The sequence below is a fragment of the Macaca mulatta genome, chromosome 15 (assembly GCF_049350105.2).
Source record: "Macaca mulatta isolate MMU2019108-1 chromosome 15, T2T-MMU8v2.0, whole genome shotgun sequence".
Lineage (NCBI taxonomy): Eukaryota > Metazoa > Chordata > Mammalia > Primates > Cercopithecidae > Macaca > Macaca mulatta.
Window position 1 is genome coordinate 110,493,167 of NC_133420.1, and position 23,358 is coordinate 110,516,524.

At 39.0% G+C, this 23,358-nt stretch overlaps 1 long non-coding RNA gene across 2 annotated transcripts in view; it reads right to left on the bottom strand.

The window, feature by feature from the left end:
* Window positions 1-1,038: 1,038 nt before the first annotated feature.
* LOC114672825 (uncharacterized) overlaps window positions 1,039-23,358 on the bottom strand; it is a 44,699-nt gene continuing 22,379 nt past the window's right edge. For both annotated transcript variants that reach the window (XR_013405118.1, XR_013405117.1), the window contains exons 2-4: window positions 15,352-15,469; window positions 12,165-12,333; window positions 1,039-1,614 (exon numbers count right to left, since the gene is read on the bottom strand). This is a non-coding gene — a long non-coding RNA (uncharacterized LOC114672825). The remainder of the gene's footprint in view (window positions 1,615-12,164; window positions 12,334-15,351; window positions 15,470-23,358) is intronic.

A 23,358-nucleotide genomic window follows, 5' to 3' on the forward strand; every position in this document is an offset into this window, starting at 1 on the left:
AATGGGTTTTCTGAACTTAAAAAAAAAAAAGAAAAGAAAAGTCAAGCATTAGAATAACAAACTCATGATAATTGTCATTCCTGTTCTGAGGACTCAGTTTGTTTGAAAAGATTTAACTACAAAAAAGAAAAACAGTATTCAATGAATGTGAGGATGTGGACTCATTCATATATTTCCTTGAAATAGATTGTTAATAATAGTTAAAAAGACAATACCACACTGTAAGATGAAACTACTTCAATGTAATTATTCGGTCATCAAAGACTATGAACATATAAATACAGAATTATGTAATATCTTCCATAAAGTGGCTATTTACTTCAAGGTCATCATATCACTTTAACATTCTTAAGATTTTCAGTATATTATGACTATGATTTGGAAAGGTGAGGGGAGGTCTGCAGAAAATATTTTACTTCATGGATATGCTTGTGTGTATGATCTTAATTATTCACCAAAGTTTCTATGTTTCATCTTCATTTCCCTGATAGTATTACTCTAAAATGAGGAAATGGAGGCCCGGCCCGGTGGCTCAAATTTGTAATCCCAGCACTTTGGGAGGCCGAGGTGAGCGGATCACGAGGTCAGGAGATAGAGATCATCCTGGCTAACACGGTGAAACCCCGGCTCTACTAAAAATTCAAAAAAAATTAGCCGGGCATGGTGGCAGGTGCCTGTAGTCCCAGCTACTCGTGAAGCTGAGGCAGGAGAATGGTGTAAACCCGGGAGGCAGTGAGCCGAGATCGCGCCACTGCACTCCAGCCTCGGTGACAAAGCAAGACTCCCTCTAAAAACAAACAAACAAAAAAAAAAAAAAAAGGAGAAAGAAAAGGGAAAGATGTAAAAATGTGTTTTCTTCTTAAATCTTTTACCATCCTCAACAAATACTGTTGAGAACTTCACCCCTGGTTACTAAGGGGAAAAAATTTACAATGCATGTTTGGCACACAGATGTCCAAAGGAGACACCGCCTATCCTTAAGTGTATCATATGCTTAGAAAGAAAGACATCTTTCTGAGGAAAAAGAATAGGCAAGGGTGGAATTCCAACTTTCAACTTTATGATATAAATAACTTTGCTTATATTGAAGAAGAAAAAAGAGCAAGGAACCTTCAATAGTCCTTACACATTTCTGGGAGGTAGTAGCTAGTGCCATGCCCTACACTGCCCAGCATTCACAATAACTTACAACAATAAAATCATAGCTTTTGCCCCAAATAATTTCATCTGTCAATCATACATGATAAATTGGATTATGAGATTATTAGCACATAGTTAAATGTATTTAAATTGCAATTTGTACAGCCGATGGAGATTTCTATAAATGAACACTAGCACCAGAGCCTATACAACATGGAAAATAGCATACATAGCATAAATCAGGCAAAATATTTGGGATCATGTATGCTTAATATGTGATACATCTGAACATTTTTCATTAGCATTTTGGCGTTTTCTTTCTCCAGCCTAGCTCTAGGTTGTGTTGCTAATGGACAATATAGAGGGTATAAAGTATCCAACTTCCTTCTTCTTTTCCTTAGTTGGAGCTGAGCAATCCATTGGCACATTCAGTGGGGCAGGAGTGGTTGGCAGGGTTAGGGCTGATGAAGAAGCCTGTGAAATCACAGTATTGACTACTTAGGGGTGTTGAACAAATAAATGAATAAATCGACAATAATGGCAAGCAGGTTTCTCACCTTTGGAGAAGAAATTACAAATATAGAAAGATGAATGCTGCAATTAAACCTGCAGTACTGAATTGGAATTGGAAGTGTCAGTGTAGAATCATGGTTTTTAAATATACATAAACAGAAATAGACAGAGCTGTAGGTGTGCACGAGTGGGCGTGTGTATACAGGCACATCTTTTCTAGCTCCATCTGCAAAAAGGGCCTAGATGCAATGACACCCTGATAGAAATAAATATCCAGGGTGCTCAGGTGTTGATTTCAAAGTAGTAGCATTCGCTACTAAGGAAAAACCAAAGGTCCTTGGTAAGTGACTGAATCAAGGACTAGAGCAGGGAAACAACAAAATAAGCCTGGAATATCTTGTGCCAGAAAGTAAAAGCATGTTCAAAGAATTGTGAGGGCAAGTCAAAAGGACAAAAAAGCCAGCTTGAAAGGGCTTTTACTAACAAAGCCTGGGACAACTTGATCATCAAGTATTATAATTATAATATTGGAGTGTAACTCATTGAGTAAAAGAAGATTCTGAGCCAATACTGGTATACATGGTAGGCAGATAGATAAGATAAATGATATACGGATGGATGAATGGATGGATAGATGGATGGGTAGATAGATGGACAGATAGCGCTACCTTATAGCAGAATAACATATATGTAAAGAGAATGATAGATTATACAAAATCACCATTTACCACCCATTATAGAAATAATTTATATAGGCAAAGGTCATCAAAGGATGGTAAAACTAGTGGGTGAAAGCTCAATGAGAAAGAAGATATTTATAGTCTCAAACTATTCCCCACAAATTACTTAATTATTCATTACTTAATACGTACAAAACACATATTAAATATTCTAAACCCAGAAAATACCATCTAAACAAAGTGGTAAGACTTAAATAGCACCAAGAATGAGACAACGAACATCATGTACCTGCAGAAATCATGTACTAAGAACACAACATCAATACATGGTACTTCCTCATACAATGTATAAATCACAAAGAAAACATGAGATGAAACTAAATTCTGGAACATTCTGCAAAATAATTGTCTTATATTCTCTAAGAATACCAAGGTAATAAAGACAAGGAAAGACTGAGGTGCCGGGCGCGGTGGCTCACGCCTGTAATCCCAACACTTTGGGAGGCCTAGGCGGGCGGATCACGAGGTCAGGAAATCGAGACCCTCCTGGCTAACATGGTGAAATCCCGTCTCTATTAAAAATACAAAAAAATTAGCTGGACGTGGTGGGGGCGCCTGTAGTCCCAGCTACTCGGGAGACTGAGGCAGGAGAATGGCGTGAACACGGGAGGCGGAGCTTGCAGTGAGCCGAGATGGCGCCACCACACTCCACCTGGACAACAGAGAGAGACTCCGTTTTTAAAAAAAAAAAGACAAAGACTGAGGAACTGTTCCATATTGAAGAAAACTGAAGAAACATGACAACTAAATGCCACATGTGATCTTGGATTGGATCCTGGACTTCATAAAGAATGTTATGATAATTGGCAAAATTTGAATAGGGTCTATGGATTGGATGGTAATATGTTATCATTGTCAATTTCCTAATTGTAAAGATTTAATTGTGATTACATAGGAGAGTATCCTTGTTTTTAGGAAATACACATTGAAAGTAATAAGATACTATGTCTGAAACTTACTCTCCAATGCTTCAGAAAAGTATATAGTAATATGCACATATTATGCATATTGTGTGTTGTTTGCGTGTACAGAGAGAAAGACAGACAGAGAGAATGGTAAAATAAATGCACTAAAAGAATATTTGGGAACTTGATTGAGGAGTACTATCAAGATTGAGAGATCTTTGTGTTGTTTCTGTATCTTTTCTATAAATTTAAAATCATTTCAAAATAAAAAAAGAAAAAAGCTTAATTTTCAGTACTCCTCAATAAAATAGCAGGAAGCCCTCTTTTTTAAAACAAATATGTGTGTGTACACATACACACACAAATACAAGAAGCAATGGCCCAGAGTCTACAAACAATAATTCAAGCTTATATTAAACTATCAAAATATAACAAGGAAAAATACTTGTCCATTTCACCCAGTTCTGTTTCCCAGAAGATAAATCTCAAAATTTGGGTTCCAATTTTATGTCCACTTTTCTCTATTTCAATTTATTGATTTCCAGTTTCTCAGAGAATTATTTTGGCAGATTGTACCTTTTCTAATATTTCTCAGTGAGGCCACCTTCCAAATACTCTGTCTAAAGTTTTATAAATGTTCTCAATATAACCACATATCATATCTCTCCCATGTGGAAAAATAGAGAGATTTTAAAAATTCATACACAATACCTAGCATTTTAATTTGAGGAATTGTGCCTGAAAAGTAACTTTTTCTCCCCCTAGTGTTTGGACGTAAAGCATGGGGCCTTGGATGGTAGGCAGGGAAGACCAGTATTACTAGAGGTGTTTCTTTCCAGGATAGGAGTTTTGTAATACAGTAAATTTCATGTTTTCTGTGTGATTTTCTTTAATTCTAGATATTATCTTTCATGATTAAAGTTTAAGACTATCTTCTAGTTAGGATATCTTTTAGAAAGAGAATATTGGTCTCAGTATGTGAGTGATAAGCTATAATAAGCAATTCTCTGTGTTACACTCTTTTAAGTTTTAAAATTTTAAATCAATTAACAACTGAGTTTTAGGAAGTATATTAGTCAGGGTTCTCTAGAGGGACAGAACCAATAGGATATATATATGTAAAGGGGAGTTTATTAGAGAGAATTGACTCAAACTATTATAAGGTAAAGTCCCACGACAGGCCATCTGCAAGCTAAGGAAACAGAGAAGCTAGTAGACTGGCTCAGTCTACATCCAAAAGCCTCAAAATCAGGGAAGCCAACAGTGCAATGCTTAGTCTGTGGCTGAAGAACTGAGAGCCTCCAGGTGGCCACTGGTCCAAGTCCCAAAGTCCAAAGGCTGAAAAACTTGGAGTCTGATATCCAAGGGCAAGAGAGGAAGCAAGCCTCCCGCAGGCCATGGGAAAAAAGAGCCAGACAGAGAAGACACAGCAAGCTGCTTATCCCCTTCTTCAGCCTGCTTTGTTGGTGCCACGATGGCAGCCAATTGGATGGTGTGCACTCAACGTTTAGGGTGGGTCTTCTTCTCCCGGTCCACGGGCTCCATGTCAGTCTCCTCTGGCAACACCCTCACAGACACACCCAGAAACAATACTTCATCAGCCATCTAGGCATTCTTCAACCCAGTCAACTTGACACCTAATAGTAAATAACATAAAAGTTATAAACTTCTCCCCCAAAAGAAACTAAATGCTGTGTTTGCTATATTGTGATGATGAAAAAATTGAGTTTTGGTAGAAATCTAGTGTTACAGAAGTCCCAGCTAGATTCAAAATGGTGATGATGAGATGATGATGTCGATAGTAGTGGTAGCGATGGTGCTGATTGTGAGGATGATTATAAAGAAGAAGGAAGAGGGAATTAGAATGACAATGTTAAGGATTATATGTACCAACATTTGAGAGCCTATTTAGGTCCTGTTTTAAGGCCCCACATACCCTTAGCATACTTATCATTAAATAACTCCATGAGGTAAGTATTATCATTATGCACATTTTAGAAGTGAAAAATAATTAGTTCCAGAGAGATCAGGTAAATTGCCAAAGGTCACAGAATGAACAAAAGGTAGAACCAAGCTCCAAACCCAGGTCAATATGTCTCCCTCGCAGTAACGTGTTGAATTGGGAGTTGCCCTTCTCCTTCCTGGCCCCTCTACCAACACACATCAACTATATTCCCTGAATGTTCACACAACATAGAAGTTGCATGGAAAATAATTTTAATCCTGTCCACTGTTATACTTCAGATATACAGACATATATGTCTGACATATATAGGGCGACTATGGAAGCAACATTATAGATGGCAACCAAGAAGCCTGTGTGTTAGAGAAGAGAGAAATTCATAAGTGAGGGCAGCCTCGGTAACTGCTTGAAGGGAGCAAGAGCAGTGGTTCGTGATACAGACGCTACTAGAATCCACACTAACCTAGAGAAAGTGTTTCTCTGCTCTGGGAGGATGAAAACTAAATTGCAAATCTGAAAGAAAAACAACCGAAGATTCCAGCAACTCTGCTGAGTGGCCTTCTCTCCGTCTCACTGCCACTGAATAGGGGATGTAAGAGGGAGAAGGTACTACCCGGATCACGGTGGGGAAAGCAGTCACGTCAATCATGTTCAAGGTAGAGAAGGTCAGCACAACTGCCTGGGCAGCCAGAGGGGACATCAAGAGCCAGCAGGCATTGGAGCAGTCCAGCACTCAGCCACCAAGAAGGACAAGCTGAGAAAGAGCTGCAGCAGAGGCAGGCAGGGGAGCAGCAAAGCTGGGGTATGCATTTCAAACTAGAACACCTTTCTTGGAAACCTGAACTGAGACCCCAAAAAACAGAAGGACTGAGTTTCTCTGTTTAAGGGTGAGAGCTCTTCAGTTCTGAGACCTAGAAGTAAAGCCTTAAAGTTGCCTATTCTCAGGTCTACAGAGTCTAGGCACCCAAGCATGCTTGGGTTAACACTAATTTAATAACAGGCTACTCTATTTTTAATAAATATCTAGATTTGTTTTCTTGTATTGAGTCCTTAAGATGCCTACTTTTACTTCATAAGTTTCTGTCATAAAAGATGAGCCAGGAAAAAGCAAACTATGATTCTGTGTGTTTTCCTAACAAACCATTCAACCATCCAAATGTGAAAACTGATGATTTGCTATCTTTCCAGACCACTCTTCCCACACGGTGGTAAAAGCTTGTTTAGACATTCAAACGGATCTGGTGTGCTACCATGACTTCATTCACTCACTCATTTAGCAAATATTTGTTGAACGTTTACTCTGTGCCAAGTACTTGATATGCACAAAGCAAAGATTCCCCACCCTCGTGAAGTTTGTAGTGTGGTGAGAGAAATCATTTACATAATGCACAATTAATAGGTTAATTATTGGGGATGTTAGAAGATACAACTGCTATGGAGAAAATAAAAAGTCAAGCAGAGCAAAGAAATAAGAAATGGCAGACAAGGGTTGAAGTATGAAGGTTGAAGTATTAAGTTTTAACATTTCGTAATGGAAACGGTCAGAAATGTTTAATGTGATCCATTCCCAGGCTGTCTCCAAATGCTCCACCAACAACTCACTATAAGGTTGTCCAGATAAGAACTTCAAATTGGAATTATTTAACTTGAATTGTTCAATTCAAGTTATTAAATGTAACTATTTAACATTGTATAGGATGACATAATTGAGTGATACATCACAGAGTTGTATAGCTTTCAAAATGAAAAAGGTCTAATTAGAAAACGATGACTTCTCATCCTGTAGGTAAGAAAATTAGACCCTGAGAATTTAGGTGATTTGACTAAAATCACTGAGTCAGTAAATAGCATTAAAATGTAGTTTTATCAAAAAAGTGTTTTCTGTAAGCACAAATTTCAGTTTTTTTGTAATGAGTTCACTTCTCTATTTCCTGTTTACTTTTTATTCCTAATTCCCACACAATTAGGGAATTTCATTCCCAATTCATCCTGTTTCCCTCTGTCCTGCTCCTTATTTAGTTGTGTGTGTGTGTGTGTGTGTGTGCGTGTGTGTATCCTTTAAGGTGTTTCTTTATGCAGATACAAGAAAATATGAATATATTATTTAATCACTTGTAAATACAAAAATAACATGTAGATACTGCTTTATACTTTCATTTACTTAGTTGTCTTTTAAAAGAGATTCCTTACCTATTTCCTTAAATTCTGCAGTTCCTATTTTGCAGTGAAGAATATAATACTAGCAATGATCTTTTCTCAGTAGAGATTGAGACTGTGGAATAGAGTTCTTTAATCAAGGTGCAGATAACAGAAAGCCTGACTTACAGAGATTCAAACAAATAGGCATTTTATTCTTCTCTTACAACAGAATCCCTGAAGTTGGTGGTTGCTGGCATTGAGTCAGCAGTTCAGGGATGAATCAGGGACCTAGATCTTGTTTTCTCATGCTACCATTCTTGAAAGTTGGCTTTTATCTTCTTGCTTGCAATTGTAAAAGCCTGTTGTACCTTTAGGCATTATCTACATGGATGGAGAGAGGTGATTAAGAGGCCCCCTCCTCAAGCAAGTTTGCATTATTGTTCAGGAAAGAATGCCCTCCCTGCTAGCCCTCCCATTACACTTCACTGGCAAGAGTTGAGTCACATGCCCACTCTTAGATCAATCACAGGCCAAGAGGAATAAAATTACTTTAGCCATATAAACCAATCAGATATATTGGGATGCCAATTTTTTGTAATGGTTGCATAGTATTCCATTATACAGAAATAACTGGTTCTCTATTGATGGAATTCAGATTGCTTTCAATCTTACACTATTGCAAGCTATGCTGCAATGACTATTTCTGGAATTATGCTATTTTGCACAATTGCTACTTTATTTGAAAAATAAATATCTAGAAGTACAAATTATTTTAACCAATTTTAAATGGAAACAATGTTCTGAAATACGTAGTGCAGAACAAAACATGATGACATGTTTGTGAACATTATTTTTAGGTTGATTGATCTGATTTAATAATGTTTCATTCATTGATTCAACAATTATTTTTAGATTCACTACTATAGACAGAGCTCTGTATAATTTCAAGGAATACAACCATAATCTTTGCCTTCAAAGGACATAAAAGTTTGAGAATTTACCAGGCTGAAGTTAATTAATTTAAAACTTTTTCTAATTTAATGTATGTCTTAATATTGATAATGTTCAAATGGAGGCAATTAATAGACCTTTTTCTCCCCAAGGTATATATAATCATTTTTCCAACATGGAAAAGCAATCCTTAAAACTTTTAGACACTTTACTAAAATAACTTATCAGCCTTAGGGTTGCTATTAATATATTAATTTTGTCATTGTTATGGTGACTTCAAATAAGTCTAGTTTGCAGTTTGACACACTGATTCCTCTGGGTTTTTTTCTACACTTTAAGGTTTCACTGTGCTTCCCTGGATATAAGTTTTGTAAACCAGTTCCTGAAAGAGAGGGAACAATAGCCCAACTCTTAAAGAACAAAATATTATTTTCAAGATTGTTTTTGCCACATATTTTCAGGAAAGAATTCCGAAGTAAAAGCATTCGTTAAAATTTTTTCAAACATAAGTGGAGGCCACTAAAGACACCCACTCTACGAAATTGACACTTACAGAACTGACAAATTGCATAAAGGGCCTTTGTGGATATTGATACTAGCTATTCAGACAGAGGAGGCTGTCCACCAAGAATTTATCAAGGGGATCTACAGAAAAACTAAATGCCCAAATCTCAGAATGTTCCTAGCCAGTGTTGTTAGGGAATAAATAATAACAAATAATTAAGACACCAAGTATAAGGAAACAAATATCTTAAGGTTAAGAAAGTAACTCATCTAAATTGAGGACCTCCATGAAGAGGGTTTGAGTCAGATCTAGAGCCGTAGTCCAAATTTGAAGTTAATTGCTACTTTTATAGGGCCAGGGAAAGCCCTGGCTTCAGAACAGTGTCGTGATTGGGAGCACAGTGATGGCTGAGGATAGGATGCTGTGGATCCTATCCTCAGCATCTTATAATGGAAATATCCCATGAGTCAATGATTTACCTTCTGAGTCTCAGTTTCTTCAGCTATTTGACAAAGATAATATGCCTACTTTTATTCAAGACCTGAACAAAAAGAATCTAATGTAACCACTAGACAATCTGCAATGTGTTGAAACTTGCATATGAGTATGCTGTTTGGTTTTTGCTGGGCACCTTGGTTAGCATATCACTAAAGACTTTCCCAGGCCTGACCTGAGCTTTCTTTTCCAGCACCACCTGTCTTTACACCTTACCTCATAAATTTCACTTTCAGAAAAACAAACAAACAAAAACAAACAAACAAAAAGCTCCTCATAATGCCACATTGTAGTTCCCCATGCTGTTTCACATCTTGTTCCTCTTGCCTGGAATACTTTCTCTATTCTCCTCATGACCCCCTCAAGGGTAATATCCACCAGTGGTGTTTTGCTCACCACTTGCTTTCCCACAGGGACAAGTCATGCATGTGCATGTGTACCCATGTGTGTTGGAAATGGGAAGAAGAAAGACGGCAGGAAATGGGCAATGAGGCTTGTTGTGGTTTGAGTTTGTTCCCCTCAAAGTTCATGTGTTAGAGACTTAGTTGCCATTATAACACTATTAAGAGGTGGAGTCTTTAAGAGGTGATTAGGCCAAGAGGGCTACATCCTCATGAATGGAGTAATGCTGTTATCTTAGGAGTTGGTTAGTTATTGAGGGAGTGGGTTCTTGATAAAAGGGTAAGTTTGGCCCCACTTCCTTCTGTCTCACATGCTTGCTTGCTCTCTGCCATGGGATAATGCGGCAAGAAGGCCCTCACCAGATGTCAGCGCCATGCTTTTGGACTTCCCAGCCTCCAGTACCATGAGCCAAATAAACTTTCATTTGTATAAATTACCTAATCTCTATTCTGTAATAGCAACAGTAAACAGAGACAAGTAAAACAAGGCTGAAGAGGTCTTTCAAGACCAGACTGAGAAGGGCTTTACATGCTATGATAAGGAGTTTTACCTAATATTATGGGCAAAATCTTAGGGAGGTTACAGAGTATTTTAGTAATGAGAGAATCAGATACTTTTTATTCAGAAACATGATCTGACTGCAGTGAGGAGGATAGACTGGAAAGAAAGAAAATGTCACAAATCCAAATGGGGCCTGCCAGACAAAGAAAAATTTCACTGTACATTGTCTTCTCCTCTCCTTTGGAGTTTCCAGAAGTTAGTGGGTTCATGCATGGGTCCAGTGAGGGTGGTATTTCACAGGACTCCTGGAGACCTATAAAGCATCATGAAGTGAGTGTCTGGGTCCCTGAGGCATGGGTCTAACTGTGGCAGCCCAGCCTCTCCCCAAGGTCTGCTCTCAGCTCCTCTCTCTTTATAACAGAAGACAGAGGGCAACACTAATATATTCCAATAATAAAAAATAGAGGGAAAGTCATATAAATAGGGGAAGACAGGAAATGAAGAAGGAGCATGCTTAGAAGGGCAGTTACTGGCTGGGCACCGTGGCTCACACCTGCAATCCCATCACTTTGGGAGCACAAGGAGGGTGGATCATGAGGTCAAGAGATCAAGACCATCCTGGCCTGGCCAGCATGGTGAAACCCTGTCTCTACTAAAAATACAAAAAGTAGCTGGGTGTGGTGGCACGTGGCTGTAGTCCCAGGTACTCAGGAGTCTGAGGCAGGAGAATCACTTGAACCCAGGAGGCGGAGGTTGCAGTGAGCCAAGATCGTGTCACTGCACTCCAGCCTGGCAACAGAGTGAGACTCTGTCAAAAAAAAAAAAAAAAAAAAAAAGGCAGTTACCATTTTTTGTTCATCAGCTCTATGCCAGTGGCTTTTCCTTTTACAGTGGTCCTCAAATTTTAGAACGCACTAGAATCATCTGGAGGGCTCATTAAACCATAGATTCAGTGATTCTGATTCTACAGGTTTAAAGTGGGGTGAATAATTTGCATTTCTAACAAGATCCCTTGATAGGCTGACGCTGCAGGCCCAGGAACCACATTTCAGAAACACTGTCCTATTTTATCTCTTAGCATAGCATAGCAGGGTGGTATTAACAGAAGAAGAAACACTTATTGAAGAATTAAGTGGCCGGGTGCGGCGGCTCACGCCTGTAATCCCAGCACTTTGGGAGCCCAAGGTGGGCGGATCACGAGGTCAGGAGATCGAGACCATCCTGGCTAACACGGTGAAACCCTGTCTCTACTAAAAATACAAAAAATCAGCCGGGTGTGGCGGCGGGCGCCTGTAATCCCAGCTACTCGGGAGGCTGAGGCAGAAGAATGCCGTGAACCCGGGAGGCGGAGCTTGCAGTGAGCCGAGATCACTGCACTCCAGCCTCGGGGACAGAGTGAGATTCCATCTCAAAAAAAAAAAAAAAGGATTAAGTAACCTGCCCTCTGCCCTAGGTCAACTACTATGTAGGAAACAAAACTTGGAAGTCAGATTCTGTTGGGCTTGAAAGTCCACATTTTTTATCTCACACTCCTCTTTCTTCTACAGATGTCTTGAGACAGAGGACAGGGCAGAGGAAGCTCCCGGCTATTTCCTTTCCACCAGGGTCCAAAGTACTCACAGCACAGAAATATGAGGGTTGAGTTTAAAGGAAAATCTTGTATCTCTGAGCTTTTTTTTTTTTCTCCAGAAACCATTTCAACTCCTTGAGTTCCTCACTGTGGCCCAAAAGGTGATATTCAGATATTTGCCTGTGCTCAGATAGTATCTCCTCTGAGGGAGGCTCTAAAGGAGCATCCCACTTTTCTGCATGCAACAGAATGCCTGGAAGCATGTGATCTGCCCACATGCATCTTGCCTTGGATGCCTTTTCAAGTGAGTTCCAGCCTCCCTGATGTTTACATCACTTACCCCCAGCACTTCAGGTGATTTTATAAGGAATCGCCCCACTGTGCTCCCTGCAGACCTCTCCTCATATTTTTCATAAATATTTCTACATGCTATAGATGACCCATCAAATCCTGTTTCCAACTTCGAATGATTTGTTTGAATGCTTTCACTTGCTTTTGTCTACTTTGGGCTAGAACAAAGAGAAAACAAAACCAAAAAATTAAAAAACAAAACCACCACCACCCTGGAAAAGCACTTACTTTGAATGTACCTGTGCTTTGCAATTTATTGTTTTATCTATAGATAATAAGTATGTAAAAAGCCAAGATGCTGCTTTTGACCAAAGGAATCATTTAAACCCAATGTTTCATCTTTGCTCCTTTCTGAAAGGTAATACTCAACTTACAAAGTGGACAAGGTTTGCATGAGGAGTCTTTAAAGTCTTTCTGTGTTATTTATACTGCATATGTTCCCACATTACAATCATCAAAAGAAGGCTAGTTCCCCCAAGATTTTTTTTTGCTACATAAGAGATTGTTGTTTTTGGGGTTTTTGTTGTTGTTGTTGTTGTTGCTGTTTGTTTTTCTGAATAAGGAGGTAGTAAACATCAAGAAAAGATTTTGCCCAAAGCAGAACTTCATAACCCTCCCAAATTTTCAAACTTACCTCACCAGTATAGTTTCTATTGACTTAGTTAACTTAGTATCAGCTGACCTAGGCTTGTTGTAATTTCACATTCCTTGACTTTAGGTGGCATTTTTGTCCATGTGGGGTTTAATTAATATATTATTATTATTATTATTTATTTTTAGACAGGGTCTCACTTGGTCACCCAGGCTGAAGTACAGTGGTGAGATCATTATTCACTGCGGCCTCCACCTCCCAGACCCATGCAATCCTCCTGCCTCAGTCCCCCAAGTAGCCGGGACTACAGGCATGAGCCACCACACATGGTGATTTTTTGTGTTTTTTGTAGAGATGAGGTTTCATCATCTTGCCCCAGCTGGTCTCAAACTCCTGATCTCAAGAGATCTGCCTGGCTCTGTGGGGTTTTTAAAATCATTACACTGTATATAGTTTAGGTAAGTAAAAAACTGCATTTTCATAAATCTAGATTTTAAAAATGTAATGCATTCTTCCTCTTCCTCTCACTTTTCTTCTTGTCTCCTTCCCTCTTTCCTTCTTACCCTTCCCACATTCTCCTTCTCCCTTTCCCTGTCCTTTCAATCCCTTCCCTAACACTTCAGCCCAAAAGCTATTAGGCAGGGCCGAGCAAGACACAGTGGGAAGGAGGACTACTCAGTTTCACATGTTAAACCTCCAGTGAGATGAAGAGGGTTCTGCACTAAGGTATGGTGGTGATGGGTGGCCCAGCATGTAAGGTTGCCAGATTTAGCAAGTAAAAATACAGGAAGCCCTGTTAAAATTTGAATTTCAAATAAACAGTGAATAATTTTTAGTACAAGTATATCCCATGCATTATTTGAGACATCCTTATTTGAAATTCAAATTTAATTGGACGTCTATCTTTTATCTGCCAACTATTTGTCTGAGCCCGGTGTGGATGGGAAGGGCGTTCACATGGAAAGGGGCAGAGGGGGCAGCAGGTTAGCGTGGGGTGCCAGAGCCAAGCAAGATGCCAGGAACATCCCAAAAAGAGAGGGACAATGACCCAAGAGATTGTTTATGCACATGGGAATTGATCAAATAAGAAACTACATTGAGGAAAATTTTGAAGATGGGAGTCACAAATTTGGAGTGGGAGAAAACTAGAATGAGACCTGTTACGGGACTGATTGGGCTTAGAGATACTGGTGTGAACGTACGGTTGATAACTTTAAAATGCCATATGTACATATTTGCTTTATATGCATAGAATGCCTCTAGAATGTGCACAAGAAGAGTTGTAGCAGTGTTTACCTCTAGGGAGTAGGAGTGAGTGGCTGGGGCACGAGTTGGAAAAATTACTTTTCCTTATTTTCCTTTGCTACTTTTAAAATTTTTTATTTACATTTAATTTATTTTTTAAGTTTAAATTTTTAATTTAAATTGTGCCGTGTATATTTTCTGCACTAGAAAATGTATTTTTAAAAATTGATGAATTTAAAAAATAAAACTGGCTTTATTTCAAATTAGAAACCTTAGAGATTTTCTAGACCAAATTCCTGTATCCTTGAGGTCACAGAAACAAATATAGTAGTGAGAAAGGGCTCTGGATTCAAATTCTGATGCTGTCACATGGCAGCAAAGTGCCCTTGCCTCTCCGAACGTCGCTTCCCCCACTATAGTGCAGAGCACAAAGCAAGGGCTCTGAAGTCAGCCTGCTTGAGGATGCGTCCTGTTCAGCTTTACCTTGTCCCAGTGCATGATCTTGGGCAAGTCAACTGGCGTCTCTAAACTGCAGACCTTATGATTGCATTAGCTTTATTCCATCAAATCTAAGAAGCCCTGGGCTGCTTGAAATGCACAATTATTTTATGTTCTACTAACAACTTTTTTAAGTGCTAGAATTTATTGTAAGATGTCAACCACTGTGAAATGCAGGCTGATTTCAGAGACATTAAAATGTGAAAAACATGCATCTTAGAATCAATGCAGTATGATCGCACTTACTAAAGGGGAAAACATGACAGAAAGAGAGGTTCAACGGTAATTGAGAAGTAAGTTGACAGAAGTGAAGGTTATCAGGCTAGCATCCAGTAAACATTATAGATGGGAGAAAAAAGGAAAGTGAAGATATAATGGGAGGTAAATACTTCAATCTTTGCACAATTTAGACCAAGAAAATAAAAACAGTTTGCACGTACTTTTGAGCAAACAAAATAAAATTGGGGTTACCTCCCAGGAAAGGTTGTACTGCTGTCAGTAATGTGACCAAGGTGGTGGCTCAAATCCCAGCACTTTGGGAGGCTGAGGCAGGCAGATCACTTGAGCCCAGGAGTTCAAGAGTTCAAGACCAGCCTGGGAAAGAGGGTGAAACCTCATCTCTAAAAAAAAAAAAAAAAAAAAAAATTATCCAGGCATGGTGGCGCACCTGTAGTCCCACCTACTTGGAGGGCTGAGGCAGGAGGAACACCTGGGCCAGGAGGTTGAGGCTACAGTGAGCTGTGATCTTGCCAAAGCACTCCAGCACTGGCAACAGAGTGAGATTCTCTGTCTCTATTAATAATAATACTAATGTGACCAAGAACTGAAACCCACTCCCTACCTTATAATGACATGTTACCAGGAGGCAGCAGATGTGTAGTTCTAAGTTGGGCACGGAAGCAGGCAGCACTGAGGACCAGCCAGTTCAGTTGGGGTATAGACTGCCTCTGGGCTTGCACCTGGGTGAAGTCAAAAGAGATAATAAAAAGGGGATTTGGGGAGGTTTGTAAAATGTGTAACCTAAGCATGAATGCCTGAGAACTTTGGGGGAACTCTGGGCCTGTTTAATTCTCCTGTTGACCCTGACGAGACACTGAAATTTTAAAAAAGAGCAAGACATGATGGTGTGTCTGTGTAGTCCCAGCCACTGGGGAGGCTGAGGTGGGAGGATTGCTTGAGCCCAGGAGTTCCACATCAGACTGGGCAACATAGCAAGACTCCTTCATTTAAAAAAATGTTTTAGGCTGGGTGTGGTGGCTCACTCTTGTAATCCCAGCACTTTGGGAGGCCGAGGCAGGCAGATCACAAGGTCGGGAGATTGGGACCATCCTGGCTAATGTGGTGAAACCCTGTCTCTACTAAAAACACAAAAAATTAGCCAGGCTTGGTGGCACGTGCCTGTAATCATAGCTACTCAGGAGGCTGAGGCAGGAGAATTGCTTGAACCTGGGAGGCGGAGGTTGCGGTGAGCCGAGCTTGCACCACTGTACTCCAGCCTGGGTGACAGAGTGAGACTCCATCTCAAAAAAAAAAAAAAAGTGTTAATGTAAATAATAATAATAATTAATAATATGGCTGTGTACCTAGGTGGCCTTCACTATCCACCAACTAGTCAGCACTGTATACCAGAACTGAGTCCTGGAAGGAGGGAACAATGTACAGGTGGCAGACAGTGACACTGTTCAGTATCCCTGTTTGGGATGAGGGGGCGTCCTGATTTCCTCGGGGGGGCGGTCAGGGAGGGTGGGGTTGGGGAGTGGAGTGTTGAAGAGGGAGTAGACACTTACCTCATAGAGGCGTTGTAGGAATTAATAACATCACCATGTCTGGTACATGGTAAGTGCTCAGTAAATGCTAGCTATTGTTAAATGAAAAAAAAAAAAAAAAGCTTTTTATACCATAAAATGCTATGTAAATATTTATATTGTGTAATTTTTTAAGCACCATCAAGATTAGATCCTAATTCTTGGGACTTGCGATTCAGACCACTTTGCAACATGCCACACTATGCTTATTTCATGCACTATTACTTTAAATTGAAATCTTTTTCAATAAACTGCATTATATATACTTCTTCATAAACAATATTTTTGTGCATGGGTGCTGTGTATCTTTCAGATATTTCCATAATATATACACACAACGTAACACAGAAACACAGATTTTTCTTTCAAAGAGCAAAGCTTCAGCAGTTTCTCTTGAATTTTATTCTGTCATTTGACTACATTATATTTCTGATGTTCAATTTGTACTGAGTACATTACGGGCTTCTCTAGGGAACAGAAAGAATTTTTTTAAGTAAACATAAAATGCTTTGATAAATCAAAACATGTGAATGAGATTTCTGTTAAAAATTTTCCAATCTGTTTTGAGACTTGAAATAAAGCTGTCTTTAACATAATAAAACCCGTTAACCTAAAGTCAACAACAAAATAATAATAATAACTCATTTGTTATAGAAGTAATGCATAGGACTTATTTTGAAAGGTTAGTTATATTAAACACAAAGAGAATCTTGCTATGAACTAACAGTAAAGAAACTTAAGAGCTGTTAAGGTCTATGCTATCTGACTTAAGCTGACAATAAGTATAAGTTTTTGGAATCCATGTGTAACTATTTATATCATAAACTAGCCATTATGTCTCTCATGTTGGAAAGTCAATCACATTCTAAATATTCTGGAATCTCACCTCAGTGCTAGCTCCATAAGAACAGGGACCTTTGCCTTGCCCATCCCCAGCTGTATTTCCCGCAACTAGAATAATGTCTGCCATAGTAGGGTTCAACAAATCCTAAATGAACAAACAATATACATAGATTTTCGAAGATTTAAGAAATCTCAACAATCAAAATTTCAAATATAGGCCGAGAGCAGTGGCTTACACTTGTAATCTCAGCACTGTGGGAAGCCCTGGTGCATGGATCACTTGAGCCCAGGAGTTTGAGACTACCTGGGCAACATGGTGAAACCCTGTCCCAAAAAAAAAAAATTAGCCGGGTATGGTGGTACACGCCTGTAGTCCCAGCTACTTGGGGGGCTGAGGCAAGAGAATTGCTTGAGCCCGGGTGGTCAAGACTGCAGTGAACCATGTTTGTGCCACTGCACTCCAGCCTAGGTGACAAAATTAGACCCTATTTTGAAAAAAAAAAAAAAAATCCAAAAATAAAAAACAGGTAGTTCGGGAATGATAATTTAAAATACAAAATGGTCCTGTGACCTTGCAAGTTTGATCTAGGTCAAAATGTAGTGGAACAGAGATCTGAAAATCTCAACTCATCTGACTAACCATCTGTGTTTAGTAAGCTATGAAGCTATGCCATTTAACTTCTTTGAGTTTCAGTTTCTTCTTCCCCTCTAAAATGACTGGAGGTGTAAGGAGGGAAAGATGGCTAGAACTAATGATTCTAGGGGCCCTTCCAGTCCCCAAATTCTGTGACACTGTGAGATATAAAGCCCCACTCCAAGGCATTTATATGTATGTTTACACTTTTTCACCTGAGATGAAAACAGAGAAACTAATAGCTAAGTCACCAAAATTGGCAATGTTGTAGAGACTGTAGAGTGGCCTTCAAAACCTGTTCTCCCCTTCCTCCTGTGCACAGAGCTAAGCTACATTTCCCCTTCTCCTGTGCAATGAGATGTGGCCATGTGGCCATGTTCTAGGCAATAGAGTGTTAGCAAGTGGTATGCACCACTTCCAAACCTGGCTCATGAACCCTCACATGTATGCACTGCCAAACTCTTGCCCTTCCAGTTGTCAGGAATGATGAACTCCACTCCTACCTCAACAAATATAGCCAGAGTGACTTTAGAAGCCATGTGTTGAACATGGTAGACTCACTATCAGTCTGAATTACTGAATAACTTCATGCAGCAGAACACCTACTCCCTTTCTCACCCCTAGAAAATTTGGGATACAATTCTCCATGGGTCTCTCAGGTTTTTTGTTTTGTTGTTGTTATTGCTGTTTTTTTTTTTTTTTTTTTTTGCACACCTTATGAGTAAAAGTGCTCAATCCCTGCAATTCTTGAATCAAGGCTATTTAAAAAGAAAGCATTGAATCCCTTTGTTCTGGGCTGTCTTTTCAAGAAAGTTTGTATAGTGAACAACCTTGAAAGATAGATAGGGTCTCCCTTGGAAGCAAAGGACAGATTTGTTTACTGTACCATATAATAAAGATAGTATCTCTCTATAGGGCAAAAGGCAGCTATGCTTGCAGCTCATTTAAAAGTTGTGGGTTCTCTAAGCTCCAGGATCCTTAGCTTTGGCATAATCTCTCTCCATGAGCAACACTCACCAGGGACAATCCATATTGCTCCTGTGGGACTTGAGAGATGTGGGGTAACTGATATAAACATGAAGCTTATGTTGCTTTCTATGGCATGAGTAATAAAGTCATTTGTCTCTGACCCAAGAATTTCATGTCTTCTGCCAACTTCCATGAAACTATCATGGGCTAATTTGTAGTAGGCTTGCAAGTAGGATAAGATCCCAGACATTCACAGTACATGACACCCACTTACTTTCTCACCCTAGAAAACCCCTGGACTCATATGAACAACACATTACAGTTTGGGTCTATTTTTATAACCAGTACAGCAGCAGTCACATTCCTATTAAAAATCAACAAGAAGTTAGAGTAGATTACCTTATATTTGTCAAATAATAAGATGAAATTTAAAAATATGAGTCTATTAAGTGAGATATTCATATTAACTGAATATTTTTCAAAATGTATCAAAGGGTACTGCTGTGGTTTAAATGTGTGTGTGCCTTCAAAACTCATACATTGAAACTTAATCTCCAGGGCAATAGTATTAAAAGGTGAGGAATTTAGAAGGTAATTAAGTCACAAGGGTTACACTCTCATGAATGAAATTAGTGCCCTTATAGAAGAGCTTAAGGGATCTGGTTTGATCCTTTTTGCCCTTTTGTCCTTCCATCCTTCTGCCATGTGAGGACACAGCAACAAGTTGCCTCTTGGAAGCAGAGGTCCCTCACAAGACACCAAATCTGCTGGTGTCTTGTTCTTGGACTTTCCAACCTCCAGAACTATGAGAAATAAATTTCTATGACTTATAAGTGACCCAGTCTAAGGTGTTGTGTTGTAGCAGCCCAAACAGACTAAGATAGGTACACTAGTCTTGTAAAATATCTGGTGAAAATAATGTCCTATGTTCACATGTTTTGCAATACATTCACTGTTTTATATCTCATCCCCCTTCCCTGGAGAGTCACAATGCACATCAGCTTATTAAAGATTCTGAGAAACCAGTAAGAAGAAAACTATTTGCATTATTTAACCAGTAGCATTTCCTGCACTTTTTCAGTATAACCCCTACTGACATTCTATGCAATGATTGTCCATGGAATACACAGGGGGAAATGCAGGGTTAGATCATTTCTAACATCCCTTTATGTATCTATGATCCAAATGTCTGAAAATAAGTAGGAAACACATTTATTAGACAATATGGGTACACTCAGTGCTTCTTAAATTTTAATATGCAAACAGATCACCTGGGAATCTAGTTAAAATGCATATTTTGATTTAGAAATCTGTGTAGGGCCTGATATTCTGCATTTCTATAGAGTTCTCAGATGATGTCAATGCTGCTGGTCTACAGACCATTCCTTGAGTAGCAATACTCTAGACAATATAGGATCTAAAAAATAATAGTCACATTTGTGATTATTGGTTTAAGACATGTAGCAAACTAATAGATAAGAATATGTTATTACAAGTAAGTTTGGTTTTGCTTTATTTTTTTAGAAATGGGGTCTCTATTGCTGAGGCTGGAGTGCAGTGGAACAATCATAACTCACTTCAGGCTTCAACTCTTGGGCTCAAACAATCTTCTCACCTCAGCCTCCCAAGTAACTGAAACTATAGGCACACATCACCATTCCTGGCTAATATCTTAAATTGTTTGTAGAGATGTAGAGATGTAGACTACCCAAGCTTGTCTTGAACTCCTGAGCACAAGTGATCCTCCCACCTCAGCTTTCCAAAGTGCTGAGTTTACAAGTATGAGCTACCACATCCAGCCACAAATAAGTTTTAATTATATATTTAAAGAAATGTGGTCCCAATTTATTGCTTCATTTTAGACAACTTGGGGGTGATTTCAGAATTTCTCAGAAATTCAGAATATGTTTACTTAGTAGAAAATTTGTTTATTCCTGATAAATTCAGGAATATGTTTACTTAGTAGAAAAATGTATGAGAATCAGTTTGGGATTCTGCATCGTTGTGAAGCCTCTTCCCAACTTAGAAATTTGCACAGAGACAGGGTCTTCCACAAAGACACAAATAGCTTGTGAGTCAACCCAGCAGAGGGAATTAACCTGGCCATGTTTTTACCTATGTGCTTGATACGGTTTGGCTGTGTCCCCACCCAAATCTCATCTTGAATTGTAGCTCCCATAATCCCCACGTGTCATAGGAAGGACCCAGTGGGAAGTAATTGAATCATGGGGGTGGGTTTTTCCCCCCTGCTGCTCTCATGATAGCCAATAAATCTCACAAGATCTGATGGTTTTATAAAGGGCAGTTCCCCTGTACACACTCTCTTGCCTGCTGCCATGTAAGACATGTCTTCTGCTCTTTTGCCTCACATGATTGTGAGGCCTCCCCAGCCATGTGAAACTGTGAGTCCATTACACCTCTTTTTCTTTATAAATCACCCAGGCTCAAGTATGTCTTTATTAGCAGCGTGAAAACAGACTAATATAGTGCTCCATACTAAAAATTACTAAAACTTATTCTCGCCAAAAAATGCATTTTTTCTTTTGTTTTCTCTCAGTTCACAGTTGAACTTTTTTGGCCTATGTTTCAGAAATCGTTTTCCCCACTTTACACTTATAATTCTGTAGTAGAATTGTTTCAACAAAATCTAAAGGCACGTGAGATCAGGTAGAAAGGTTATAAGGAAATCCACTTCCGGGAGCATAAAAACATGATATCAACGAAGTTACTTCCAACAGTAGTAAAGAGAGAGAAAGTTTGGCATGCACTAATTAAACAGTATGATATGTGTGAATTTGTTTCCAATTATGAGATCTGAATCCAATAATGAATTCTTTGACCCTGTTTCCAAAGAAACATATTTGGCTCTATATAAAATTTCATAACAATCCCTAAATAAAAATAATGTACAACCTTCATGATACATGAGAAGAAAAATGTCAAAGGTACACTGTATGCACTCAATGGAATAATAAAAAACATTAAATAAAAAATAAAAGAAATGTATCTTTCCTATAAGTATACAACAACAACAAAAAAATAAATAAAAGAAGTTTAGTGTGTGGGGTCATAAAAGCATGAGTAAATTTCACTTTCACATAGATTTATGTTAATACTGCATTTCTGCTATTGGTGCATGTTATTTAAAATAAGTAGAAAAACAGTTACTCATTATGGCAGTAGGACTTAGAAAAATACCTTTTTTGTTTCGTTGGTGTTTTTTAATGTGTTGGAGTGGAAGAAATGTTTATCTATCAGAATTTTCTGTCAATTTTCTGTCTGTAGTGTACAAGACTAAGCTATATGTAGGGAATACATAAGAAACCCAGCAGAAAACACCACACCCAAAGTAAACTGCTGAGGGGAGTTTAATAGACTCTTTACAAATGTGTGGGCAAGGATTTAGGGAAATCAGCAAGGAATTGGGCAATTCCGGGAATGGGGGCGGTGCAGGGCTCACAAACAGGGAGTTATTGTCACTCTTGGGATCAAAGGGAAAAGGATGGAGCAGTCAATGGAAGCTGGGTTGCATTCCTTAATGGAAAGGCTACCTTAGGGAGGGAAGCAACTAATGGACAGCATGCCGACAGCATGAGCCTAAGGAGGAGATACCCCAACCTCACAGTACTGATGCATTCTAATCATAAATCCCAATGAAGTCAAAGAACAAAGTAGCTGTTTGCTGCCAGTCAGCCTTCCAGGGGCAGAGAGAGAGAAAAGAGGCATGTGGCTATGGGGAGACGTGTGGACAATAAGCAGAACAAGGGGTTCTGTGCAGGAAGGGGATCTGTGCGTTTACACATGGGTTCACACAGGGCTCATGCTAAGAGCTTCAGGCTAATGCTAATGAAGAAAAATGTGACTAAAGGCACTTCTGAAAACCTGGAGCATTGCATAAACATGTTTATTTCTCCTTATGTGCAAGAGTGCCCATGCTGTGTTTGCTTGACTGAAATAAAATGTTCCAAGACATCCTGCACATTCCTTTGCATTAACAGCAAGAGCTAATGGATCTTAAAACAAGAAGAATCTTATCAGACCTGTGTTTAAAAATCTCTCCTGCAGAATGGAAGAAAATTTTTGCAATCCACCCATCTGACAAAAGTCTAATATCCAGAATCTACAAGGAGCTTAAACAAATTGACAAGAAAAAACAAACAACCCCATCAAAAAGCAGGCGAAGGATATGAACAGATACTTCTCAAAAGAAGACATTTATATGGCCGACAAACATGTGAAGAAAAGCTTATCATCACTGGTCATTAGAGAAATGCAAATCAAAACAACAATGAAATTCCATCTCATACCAGTTAGAATGGAGATTATTAAAAAGTCAGGAAACAATAGTTGCTGGCAAAGCTGTGGGGAAATAGGAACGCTTTTACACTGTTGGTAGGAGTGGAAATTAGCTCAACCATTGTAGAAGATAGTGTGGCAATTCCTCAAGGATCTAGAACCAGAAATACCATTTGACCCAGCAATTCCATTACTGGATATATACCCAAAGGATTATAAACCATTCTACTATAAAGACACATGCACACGTATGTTTACTGCGGCACTATTTACAATAGCAAAGACTTGGAACCAACCCAAA